Source organism: Piliocolobus tephrosceles, chromosome 3 (assembly GCF_002776525.5).
Source record: "Piliocolobus tephrosceles isolate RC106 chromosome 3, ASM277652v3, whole genome shotgun sequence".
Lineage (NCBI taxonomy): Eukaryota > Metazoa > Chordata > Mammalia > Primates > Cercopithecidae > Piliocolobus > Piliocolobus tephrosceles.
In genome coordinates, this window is record NC_045436.1 from 175,695,142 (window position 1) to 175,707,955 (window position 12,814).

Here is a 12,814-nt window from a genome sequence, read left to right on the forward strand (position 1 = left end):
AGTAACCACCCACTCCATGGTTGTGACCTGTTGGTAGACTTCAGTTAAGCCCTCTCCATAAAGCCACCATCCCTTAGACAAATCCACCACCCAATCGTATATTCAAGGCACAACATGCTGCTCAGTTGGTGGTAGTCTGCCAGCTTCTGTCAGTCCCTTCAGGGGCAGCCCACAGCCATGAACTAGCCAAACCAGCAGTCCTACCCATCTGGCCTGCAACCCCCTTAAAATGAGAAATGCTGTCTCTGGAGCTCCCCACAGGCTCAGTCAAGCTCTACATCCTAGTCTGACCTCTGCCCAATCCTGCTTCCTTCCCCTTTTCACAAGTTACCTCTGTTACATGTTTTAGACAAGCTCTTCGAGTCTTGACCCAGCACCTCCTTCCAAGAGCTCAACTGCACCATCACTGTGAAGTATTCACAGCCGACCCAACCCGGGGCTCGAGGAAAAAAGTCTGGCTTGTGATGGCCTCTTTCATAGCCTACCCTCAAGTTCACTGGCAGTTCCCTAGCAAGAAACCCAGTCTGGAACTAGCATATTCGAGTTGCAGTACTTTGGGCAGGTGTCCTATACTATTTCTCTGGTAGCAAGAGTATAGGTCTAGAATCCAGGGAGAAGTTTCTCCCTCACAACTCACAATCACTCGAGGGAGACGTTCATGTTCCATCCCTGCAAGATCAGTTCTGGCAGGCTGAGACACCACAGTTCTAGACACTTGCACCAGGGGACAAAAGCAATGCCACCAGATTATTCTGAGCTCCTTTGCCCGGAGATCAGGGGTTGACTGATACATGGAGGAAAGCATATGGGATGCTAATGATAGGGCACTTTTTGGAGCTCCCATGCCCAGTGTTACAAGTGGCTAGGCCTCACAGTGGCCATTACCTAACAAGACCAGCGTCTCGGGCCACTAGGTGATCAAAGTCTTTTGTTCCTAAAACAAGCAATGTAAACCAGTCAAGTATTGGCCAACTATGAAAGATTCCAAGTTGGCAGGAGATGGTGAACATCAAATTACATCTTAGAATGACAGCCCTTACAGACCCGATGAGACCGTAGTTGCCCATCACTTGCAGGTCAGGCAACACGTCACACCCCACCTTCACTGGACTTGCTGTCTAGCTGCGGGCATGCTTACCCTCCAGCTGTTAGCTCATGTTCCTCTTGGGGTGGCCCCAAGCCAACATTGAGCTGAGCCCTTTGCACCTAATGTGGGATTCAAACAGCTCCAAAACTTGCTCCAAACTTCCCTGGCTGGGCTGGCAAACTGTCAGGTTCAATTGTGATGTGACAGCTTCCCTTTGCTTAGTCTTAGATTTTTTTTATTCCTAAATCAAGGCAGCATATACTTCCAGACAACTCAACCACACAACCGCCATGAGCGGCAGTGGATGTAAATGTGGTCCAAAGCCAGGGAAATGTCAGATTTGGCACTGCCTCCTCCCCTACCAACCCGGAAGAACTTTGGCTCTTGGTGAGAAGCAGCTACTAGGCGCAAAGATGGGGACCACAGTAACAAGGCAGCCTCACACCTTCTGATGCTGTACATAGGTCTCCTGCATGCCTGGTTCCCTCCATGAGAATCAGTAGGGTCCCTTTTCAAAGTTTGGATGTCAGCGTGAGGCAGAATCAACACCAAGAAAAAAGACTGTCCCAGGGAGCTGTGAGGATGTGCTGTCGTATTCCTGCAGTTGACTCTTCACTGAGACTCATCTGTGTGAAATATGAGTCAACGAGGAAGATCAATCTATCAGCCTAGACCAATACAATTTGTATAACCTGAGGTGACCTGGCCTATTCTGCCCAAGCAGTTCAGTCATGAACCACCTGAAGTGGAACCACCAACGCAAAGACAGGATCTTTCACCTGCTCAGTCGAGAAAGGATGAGGGAGCATCTGCAGCTCAAAGGCCTGAGCTGGAAGCCGATGGCCAGGAACTAGTTCAGACGAAGACTGGTTATGAGCGTGGAGATGGTCCTGATGTGAAGGGGATGTGCCTGCCAAACCCAGAGCCTGGGAAACTGCCAGAAAGTGAAAAGCAATCAGCGTTAAAAGACACGCTGAAATGAAATGATGCAGGCTGATTCCTATGTTGGGAATTTGTTCAAGGTTCTGTCCAAGCTTCACAACCTTCTGCAAAAAAGGTAGCACTGTCTCCAGAGTTGCTCTGCAGAATTTGCTAATGGGTGGTGTAATCTTTGTTATGTATAGATATTGTCACTTTGCCACAGCATTAACCATTGGTAGTTAATACTGAAGTGTCAACTTGAAAGATGCAAACTATTGTTCCTGAGTATGTCTGAGAGTGTTGCCAAAGCAGATTAAAATTTGAGTCAGTGGGCTGCAAGAACCAGACCCAACTCTTAATCTGTTGGGCACAATCTAATCAGCTGCCAGCAAATATAAAGCAGGCAGAAAAATGAAACGGTGAGACTGGCCTAGGTTCCCAGCTTACATCTTTGTCCCATGCTGGACGTGCTTCCTAACCTCAAACATCAGACTCCAAAAGTTCAGTTGAGACTAGGACTGGCTTCTTTCCTCAAGCTTGCAGACAGCATATTTGGGGATCTTGTGATTGTGTAAGTTAATAAACTCCCCTTTATGTGTATCCATCCTATTCTGTTCCTCTAGGAAACCCTGACTAGTACAGCCACCATCATGCAAGTGGTCACTAACACGTTGGATTTTCAGTTAAGGGGGAGAAAACTAGTATGTTTAGATAGAATGGCAAGTAGCCGGAGGCATTTCCAGATATTCTGCAGAGACTATCTGGATCCTTTGCCATTGCATTTCCCTTGACTTGGTCAACTGCTCACTGATCCTCACTTCAGGATGTGGTTCATGGTGCCCTCAGACAGTCAGTGATATCAGCCTACAGCTGTTTGCCAAATTCTTGGCAAGGATTCCCCACTCCTTGCCCCTCAGGCTTCTAAGGTGGTCTCACCCATGGAATCTTCATTGGATTTCCAAGGCCAACCTCCCATGCTTGGATCTGATGTAAAGATAGTCTTTCCAAGCAAAACCAGTTGCCTGGCAAATTGAACTCAAGTCTTCAGAAATTTAGACCAACAGTAGGGGAACTCTGGGATAGAAAGACCCAGATCCCTCAACAAGAGCCTGGGAGGAAGTGAAACTTAAGTGTGGGCCAGTGCGCAGCATGCTTAGTCTTTTATATCTGAGAGGTGTCAGTAAACCCTTTAGACTTGGTTCAGATCACTACTGGAAGCAGTGCACATAGTCATTAGTCTTGAAGTTCATTATAGTTTTGAAGTTGCAATTTTGTGATCTAGCCCTATAGACACTAAAAGATTCAGAACCAAGTCCAAGTGGGGCAACCGCCTTATGGATCGCCACACTTGAAACTCAAATATAATCACTTGGAGTCACCCCCTTTACTGCATGTTTAACTTCTACCTTTGCCAAGTGAGATTTTACAACTGTGGCTCCTATGTTTAACATGTTGAATAAAAATGTAAAAGAAACCTGTGCGAGAGGTCACTTAACATCGAGATGTGCATGCAACACCAAGGAAATACAATTCTCTGCTCAGCAGAGCCCCCAACCCAAGAAGCACAGACACCCGAGTGTGGACCTCTGGCTCACATAAGCCAAAGTGCCAGGCTCTCCTGCTCAGTGATGTCACTCCCAGGTGGGAGTCACTGCCTGCATCTCAGGATACAGGCCCTTCAAGGACAGTAAGACTCCCCAGTGCCATCCTCAAAATCTATCCTCGAATCCAGAGGAGCCAGTGGCTTCCTTTCCATCCTAGACCCTGGCTAAAGGGGAGTCCTTTGGCGCCACCTGGTGGGCCACCAGGCAGCAGACAAGGAAATCTGCTTGGGAGCTTCACAGTTCCACAATCCCCACCCCAGAGAGGTCCTGTGCCTGTGACAATATGTCAATCTTTACAAGTCAACCCTTCTCCTGGGAAAGGGGGCACAGACAACGTGTTAGAAGTGAGCCACGCTTGAATTTAGAGTAAGGGATGGGCAGGGCCACACAGTCAGCATAGGCAGTAGGGCTGTGGCTCAGATGGGGCAGTGACAGACCTGGAGGCTCTGCCCTCAGTGGCCCAGGACAGCTCGCCAGGGGCTCAGCCTGGGAAGACCCTCCCTTTACCGTTAGGTCAGCAGAAGGTTATCGCCTCCCTGGGTAGTTCTAGGTTCACTATGCACAGAATTGCCTGTTTTCCGATGTAATACCTCTTAGTAAATGGTGGTTCAAGGAACCAGTTATGTATGGTTATGCTAGCTAGTGTAGGAAGGAATAACAAGACAAAAAGGTCAGTTGTGAAAGACAGGCATTGAAGTATACTGAAGAGCCCTACCAGGGTCACTTCCTGGGACAGCTCCCCCACCCCCAGAGTCCATGGTCCAGCATTCCCATCAGATCCCTTTATCCTGGTGTCCCAGAGCCCACCTCCAGGCAACCAGGACTTCTGTCCACATCTCCTGGAGAGCCGGATAGCTCATTCGCCTCCAACTACAATCAGACTCCTGAACCATTTCAAGAGAAGCACAGGGGCTAACTACCAGTAACTGGACACTGAGCAAGTTTGAACCTGTTCCATCTCTCCAAGTTTGTGTCTCCTGGTCTCCCCCATCAATATTCATATCCAGCACATCTACTGGTGGGTCAGTCTTCCTGGAGCCTCAAGCTGAAAGTTTCCAAACTTGAGTAGGCAATGTGGTATGTAGACCACATTAAAAAGGCTTGCTTTTAAAAAGCTCACTGCATAATGTCTAAGTGTTTCTAAGAGAACCTTTAGAATTCATCATGAAAGTGTTTTCTGTAACTCATTCCCTTCCTTAGAGGTTACAAATGAAAGTGCGTATGTGCAGGCACAGAAGTATCCATGCTTTCCCCTCCAAAGTGTATTAAGCAAGTAGAGATGAGCCAATTTGAAAGCCTATACCACTTTCAGAATTATGACAAGCTCAATGTCCGCTCAATGTCCAAAAGAATGGCTTCATCTTTATGGCACGAAGATACAGTCAAACAGATGAATAGAATAAGCAAGTTCAGGGGACGGTTGTCAAACCCACTGCCACTGGGCTTAGATGAGCAATTTCGGAGTCTGATAAGAAAGCCATGCTTAATGGAAGAGTTCATGCTTCAGAAGTTCTCTTCAGTCACAGTTCACGCTATTTGAAGTTCAGAAAAGCAGGACTGATGTATGAGATACTGATGAAGAAAACACCCTGGTTTGTTTCCAAGTTGCTTTCATAGCCCTGCCCAGCCAAACATCCCTACAAGCAGAACCACATAGCCCAGCCCCCAACACATCTGGCCCTTGACTGCACAATTCTGGAGATCAGGCTGGAGATGAGCAGGGGTGCTGGAGGGAAGTTACTATTTGTGGGTCCCAACTGCCCCCTCTCTGTGAGGGAGAAAGGCTGAATCCTCTTCACCATTCCCTGCCAACAGTCTCTTCCCTGGGACATCATAGCACAAGGACTGGCAGAGCCTCTTTTCCCTGCAGTCCAAGAGAGTCTTGTGAGTTCTACAGGAGCAGATTCCCATTCAGAAGCAATCTGCCAGCCTTCAGCCTCCCAGGAAGAGTGCTAGATGCCAACTCTTATGGAGGAGATGCTCTTGTCTATAAGGAGGGATACCATGCCCAGGAGTGATAAGGGCACCCCATGGTCAAGTCCTAGGGTCAAGGGGTAAGTCAGCAGGCCATAGGAACCTTCCTTCTTCCACATGGCCAATCCTTGTGGGCCCAACTGTGTGCCTTCAGATAAGCACACGGAGCTTCTTACCCAGGGTGGCCCCCCGGAGTTGGGGGCCTGCTTCTAGGAGGCTCCCATGTTTAAAACATCCTGCCTCTAGTAGCAGCTGCCTGTCAGGCTGCAGGTGACTACCCAAGATGCTCCTGGGACCCTCCTGGGACCCCCGCGCAGTGTCAGTCTAGGGAAGTTAGGGTGTCAAGAGACGCCTCCGTCCACAGGGATTTTAGAGACATGCCCTTTCTTTAAGTCTGTAACACCACTGGTCACTAACACCACTTAGGAGCACTCAAAAGCCTTCTGAGGAGCGGAATGAAAACAGACTCCCCAACCCCAGGATCGACAAGGCCAGGAAAGATCTGAGAATCGCAAGGACAAGCATCAGAGAACTACTCCAGGCTTAGGAACAGCTGCCTAAGGAAACTGCACCTTGCCCAGAAACGCCAAGTCTAGCAAAGCCAGGTACCACCTGTTCAGTGCAGAACAGAAAGGGTCGTAAGTAACGAGACAGAGTAAACTCAGCCTGTTCTGTTTGCCCGTGGATAATCATCCGCTTCAAAACCTGAAGTCACCAAGTAAAGGCATCTTTGAGAATTCGATGTCCAAGTTGGGGACCGATTTCTCAAGTCTGATCCTTCAGGCACCAGATCTGAGGACTGATGGATCCCCTTTCAGGTATTCTTTGTTACCAATTATTGAGTTTTCCCTGAAGTCAGAACAGACCTGAACAATGTGGGTAGAGGCTTGTGAAGCAGATACACTTCTAATTTCAATCATGTAACTGCCACGTGGACTGTAGGTGTGATAGGGGATTTTATTCAGGCGCCTCAGGAATAAGTCTTCCAGCTAGAACCACCTCCAGAAGCAGTTCCTCAAAAACCTAAGAATTACCATATGATCCAGCAGTTCCACTCTTATTTACCCTAAGATAATTCCAAAAGAATTGAAGCAAACACCTTCATGTCCAATGTTCACTGCAATACTATTCATCACAGCCAGAACACGGAAATCAACCCAATGTCGATACCAAGAAACCGACATCTCCCTGCAATGGATTGTTAATCAAAAGCTGATATGCAACAATGTGGATAGAAATTGATATGAACCGGACAATTATCTTATGAAATATCCAGAATAGGCACATTTATAGAGAGCAAGTAGATTGGAGGTGACTGGGGGTGAAGGGAGAAGGAAAACATTACTACTTAGTGGTCGCAGTTTCTTGGTGGGGTGAAGAACTAGTTCAAGTCAGTGATAGGTGCACAACATTGTAAATGCGATGTCACCAATTGTAAACTTCAACATGGTTGAAATAGAAATGTTTTGTTCACCCAGTCATCCCTGTATCCTAATACCTGCCCCTCCATGCCTCTGCACCCACAGGCCATGTCGAAGGATGCCCTGAATCTGGTGCAGATGAAAGCAGACTTTGCAGCTGGAGCAAAGTCCAAGCTCATACAACTTGTCAATGAGATGAACTTACGGAAGCAGGAGTTCGTGCAGAAGGCACCATCAGACCCTCTTGGCGTCCATTAGGACAGCTGTCACCATGTTTAGGGAAAGATTCCGTGCTTTTGACAGACCGGGACACAGTGACAGCCACGGTGGCTGGGCTGACACTGCTGGCTGGCGGGGTCTACTCTGCCAAGAATGAAACAGCCCCCGGGGCCGCTTCATCGCGGCTCGGCTGCGGAAGCCGTCCCTGGTGAAGATGTCCCGCATCACAGTGCTGGAGGCCCAGCGGCACCCCTTCCAGGTCCGCCGGCAGCTCCTCAGTGGGCCCCAGGACGTGCTGGAAGGTGTTGTGCTGAGTGCCAGCCTGGAAGCGCGGGTGCGCGGCATTGTCATAGCAACAAGGAACACTAAGAAGGACCGCAGCCTGTATGAGAACGTCCTGATGTACGGGCCACCAGGCACAGGGAAGAACCTGTTCGCAAAGCATCTCACCCTGAACTTGGGCATGGACTACGCCATCATGACAAGCGAGGACGTGGCCCTCATGGGGCGGGAAGGCCTGACTGCCATGCACGAGCTGTTTGACTGGGCCAATACCAGCCAGCGCAGCCTCCTGCTCTTCATGGATGACGCGGACGCCTTCCTTGGGAAGCAAGGCGCTGAGATGAGCAATTACCACCTCAGAGCCGCCGAGAATGCCTTCCTAAACGACACGAGGCAGCACAGCAACAAATTCATTCTGATCCTGGACAGCCACCACCCCAGTTTTACGGGGACATCTGCAACCACATCGACAGGATGGTTCATTTCGACCTGCCGGGGCAGCAGGAGCAGGAGAGCCTGGTGAGAATGTCTTTTGACAAGTATGTTCTTTAAGCCGGCCACAGAAGCAAAGCAGCGTCTGAAGCTGGCCCAGTTTGACTACGAGAGGAAGTGCTCAGAGATCGCTCGGCTGACGGAGGGCATGTCTGGCCAGGAGATCACTAAGCTGGCTCTGTCCTGGCAGGCCAGGGGTAGGCACCGAGGACGGGGTCCTCACTGCGGCCATGATGGACGCCTGAGTGCGGGACGCCATCCAGGAGCACCAACAGAAGCTATTCCTGCTGAAGACGGAGGGGCCTGGGCGCGGGTTCGAGCGCCCCCCTTCTCAAGTCCAAGGCCATACCCACACCTCATGGACCTGGCAGCAGCTCCTTCCCCTGCTTTGCTGGCCCCTGCACATTTAGGATATGCTCCTGGGTGCAGTATGGGCTGTTCCCAGGGCCGCTGTACACCAGGATGTCTTGTGCTGGGGGTTGGTCGTTCTGCCCCCCCAGGACAACCCCCTCTTGTGGGCACTGGCTAGGGAGGGGCAGGCCTCCGTCCTGCTCCCCAGGAGACTCTTGAGACGCATTTTCCATCTGGCTCAGAGGAGGGGGAGGCTTTGCAACCCAGCCCCTGCCCAGGCCCCTGGGAGGGTGGGTGCCGGCTGAGCCCCCGGGGCAGCAGGAGCCAGGCGGGCAGGGTCTTTGTTCTCACTCCCACAGCAGAGCCAGATGTGGGGGCGCCTAGCTGGGACTAGACCAAGGTGGGGCGGCCTGAACACTGCTTCCAACCGTGGCCAGGAAGCAGCAAACCTGGCCGGCGTGTCTGAGGCCACACTCTCAGCTGGCTGGTCCAAGCCTGTGGCTGGAGCTGGTGTCTGTTTAGCTAATTAAGTCCTTGCCTCAAAAAAAAAAAAAAAGTTTTGTTAAGTTTAATATTTTGGAAAAAGCAGCTCATCTAACTTAGTGATGACGTGGCTGAAAAGGAAACCCACCTGGATGTGAACGGCAGATTTTCCAGACAGGGGTTACTGTCTGATAATCGAAGAGCTTAGAATTCACCCCCGTCTTGACAAAGCTGAAGCAACCCAGAAGTAAACCACTGAGAGCCAACGATGGAAGAACAGGGCAAGCCACTGGCCAGCAAGTACAGAGCTAGATAAGAGGACCGTGTCCCAGCCAGCAGGGAGAAGCACCTGCAGGAACAGCTTTGACTGATAACTGAGCACAGGCTCAATGTAGTCTACAATGAGCTCAGACTCCAGGGACCGTGATGACTTGGGCTGTATTTCCAGGAGCCCCACAACCTAGTCTCAACTGAGAATGGAAGAATCATGCCTCTGGCAGGGGAAGCTATTTTGAAATATACCCAGGACTCTAACAAGGATTGTGGGGGCTACTTTACCCAGGCCCAACCGACCCGGGGATGGGAACACAAGCACCTCTTTTGACCATTCCTGCCTCACTTAAGTATTTGAGGTAATTCTTAATCAGGAGTTTTCCAAGGTTAGGAAGCTCAAATCCAAGCAGCATGAGCAAGACATCTACACCTAGAACATAAGTGCAAAGAAATCTAAGAGCAAAACCTGAGTGATATGGCAGGACCCAGCCCAGGTTAGAGGAGCTGTGGAGCCTACAACTCCCCCACGGGCTGCTGTGCACTTTGAGGCCACACAACCAGAGGCAAGAAGAGCTCAGATGCCAGGAGGGTCAAGACATCCAGAAGGCTTTCTGGAGACAAGTCAGCATAATAGTTCCAAGAGCCACCACCTCCCTACACCTTAGGCCTGCATGCACTTGACCCCATTCCATTATGCTCAGGCATCTTTCTTCCTTGTACCTCCAAAGATAGTGGCAACAGCACCCGTGAAGAGCACCCCAACATCTGAAAGCTTAGGGAAGAACCGCCTCAAATTCCTGGCATGCCAGCCCCCAAAGCACGTGCCCCTTGCGTTCAGGGCGAGGTGTGATGTGGTCTGTTGGGAATTCGTCTGGCAGGACTCCAGTACATTCCACAGAGCACCCAACTGCTGAGGGTAAGGACAACCCCGAGACAGGAAGCAGGCACACAGGATGATGAGACAGCCCTGGTTGGGTCCACCAGGCCAGGGAGTGACAGCAGACAAGCATCCTCTCCAACCCTACTAGGGCTGCATAGGGACTCTTGCCCTGGATGCCTCAAGTCAGGCTCCACAGATTGGCAAGGGAAGAAAGGGTTGAAAACCTCACTTCCTTTCAGTCATTGCAGTGGGCTCTCGAGGACAGCAAACAAGGCCAAAGTTAATCTTATCTGATGACAGGGTATTCAACTACTGAGACTATAGTAATCCCCCATCGGTGCAAAGACCACACTCCAAAAGGTGTGCCTTCCTCTATTCTCTTTGGCAACATCGTGGGACAACCCTCGGTAAAAGAGCCCCATCCAGCTCAGGGACATCTGTGGACAGCCTCAGGCCTCCAGGGGCCCATCAGTGAGGAAAGCCCATGAATAACCACCACCCTCACCTATGTACCAATTCTGTTGCCAGTCGAGACTTAGGTATCATCTCCACGGACATGACTTGAACACCAGTCTGATGTAAGAGGTCAAGCGAGAGACATGGAGTTAGAGCCAAGCCCAGTGAAGACTAGTTGGAGCTGGTATGAATGAAGTATCTTCAGAAATCGATATGGGATTATGAAGTCAATGCAAAGCCACTATGTGATCAAACCCTTTTGAAGTACTATAGATACCATATTGGAAGAGATGCAATTCCTGTCCTAAGATCAGTTCAGCCAGAAGGCAGCGACAGCTGACGAGTTTATAACCACCTCAGGATCAAGGTCATTAGAAGTCTGGAGCTTGGGTATCAGAAGTGAGTCAATTTGCCCCCTCTTCTGAGGGCCAGATCTATGACCCACCCCTCCTTCCTCCTCACTTACCATCTCCTTTTCCTGGCATCTATGAGATGGAGTGCACACTGAGAAAAGGATCAGCAGGGGTGTGGAATCCAGGACCATCCCAGACACAGGTGGTCACCCAGGAGTTAATAGCCTCATCCCACTCAAGGTAGAGTCCTTAGCTCTTGAAGGCCCTCTATTGAGCACTCTTGTCCACCATGAAAGATGACCAGAGGAACATGGCCCCTCCCATGTGTCCCTGGTCAAATTGTCACCCTGGTATACTTGGAATCCTGGGATCTAGCAGTATGTTATTCAGCTGTACTTTATAGGATACTGAACCCTAACCCTCAACACCTCCAGAAGTAGCTGTGGGATGTTTTTAGATCCTAGAAAGAAAAACACGTCTGTCTTCATCAGCACTACACTCTACTTCCCTGCCTTGAGCTCCCAGTCAGGCAACAACTACATTTAACAAGGTACAACTTTGACATTCATCAGGTGAGAAAAACCAGAAAGCTGGAAATGAGGTCACTCACATGGCATCCTTGCATAGTAGGGGATGGGATGCAAGTTCCAGGAAAGACCTGCTTTGACAGTATTCCTGCTGCATCCTGTTTGAGCTCCTCTCCCCTCAACACCCAGGGACCCCCTTGAGAATGCTTCTGCACAGCCTAGGAAGTTGGCTGGAGATAAAGGCAACTCTCCCAGAAGCCTGAAAATTCTGATGCAAGTTAAGGACCACAAGACCAGACCAGGAAGCAGTGTTGGAAGTGACTAACAGACTTCAAAGGCTGCTGGAGGTTGTTGGAAACTCGACAGGTACCCAAGTCTCCTCAGTTCTCAATATGCTCAGGACATAATGGAGACTGTCGTGTTTCCTGTGATGACAGGCTTGGGCTCCTGCCAGGTTCCTTTCCCGAGCTAGGCCAGGTGGCCTCCTGGTGTTTCCACCTAGCCTGTCTGCCTTAGGAAAAGTCTCAGCTGAATCTGCCTAGAAGAGGGTCTCTTTCCTAGCATCATGAGCAGACTTCACATCCTTTGTGGGAAGGGGACATCCAAGCCCTGGACTACAAGCTGTCAGTTTTGGGGACCCAGGCATCTGCATGCCCAAGGCAAGATTTCTGGATTAGGACAATTCCCCTGGTTCAGCAGCAGACACCTTATGCTGCAGCCGCCCCACACCCCACCTCAGGCTCAGCTCCAGGACATCTCACTTTAAAGGCAGCCAGGCAAAAGTGGGAAAAATCCCACGTAAAGTGGGATGCCCCCCCAGCACTCCCCACCCCAGAACAGCTGGTCAGCACCATCCACAGAAAGATACCCTGCTTGGTTATCAAGCCACAACGTCATGGGCTGTCACTCCAAGACATCAGGCAGTAACACCAAAAGATGACCGAGCTTCTTATCAGTTATCCCTTTCCAGGCAGGTCCAGGGAGGCCTCGAGGTCTACAACACCCCCCCATGCTGCACTCAGCCATCAGGATTCCACAGGAAATGAGAATCCCGTGCTTAGCTTCAGAGCTCCAGCCTATGTTTCACAAAGGGGGCAGCAAGGCTACCAGGCCTAAGCACCCCATAGGACACATCCTCCCAAGGGGCTGAGTGAGTGCTGGACTTGTCCAGGGTGAGATTCCCAAGTATGTGCTGCCGGTAGGATCAGGGTTCACATAGGACATCTCTTAGTACGTCTTGTCCCCATGTTCAGCCAGGTCACAGGTCTTGGTTCTATATAACATGTTCACTAGCATCTCATTCCATGGGGAAACATGTCCAATTACACCCCAGAACTGAGCAGACCTGGCCCCCATTTTCCGAGTTTAACTCCAAAAGTAAAGTCCTTTTCAAGGCATACAGATCCTGCCCGCCCCCCGCTGCAGCCCTTTCCTAGCAGCTGCCCTGCCTAGAGGGCCCCCACCTGTGTCCACCTGCCTCGGGTCCTCATT

General features: G+C 50.4%; 1 pseudogene; it reads left to right on the forward strand.

Annotated features, from left to right (window-relative positions):
• The first annotated feature begins 7,115 nt into the window (after positions 1 to 7,115).
• On the forward strand, positions 7,116 to 8,410 carry LOC111538971 (annotated as a pseudogene).
• The last annotated feature ends 4,404 nt before the right edge of the window (positions 8,411 to 12,814 follow it).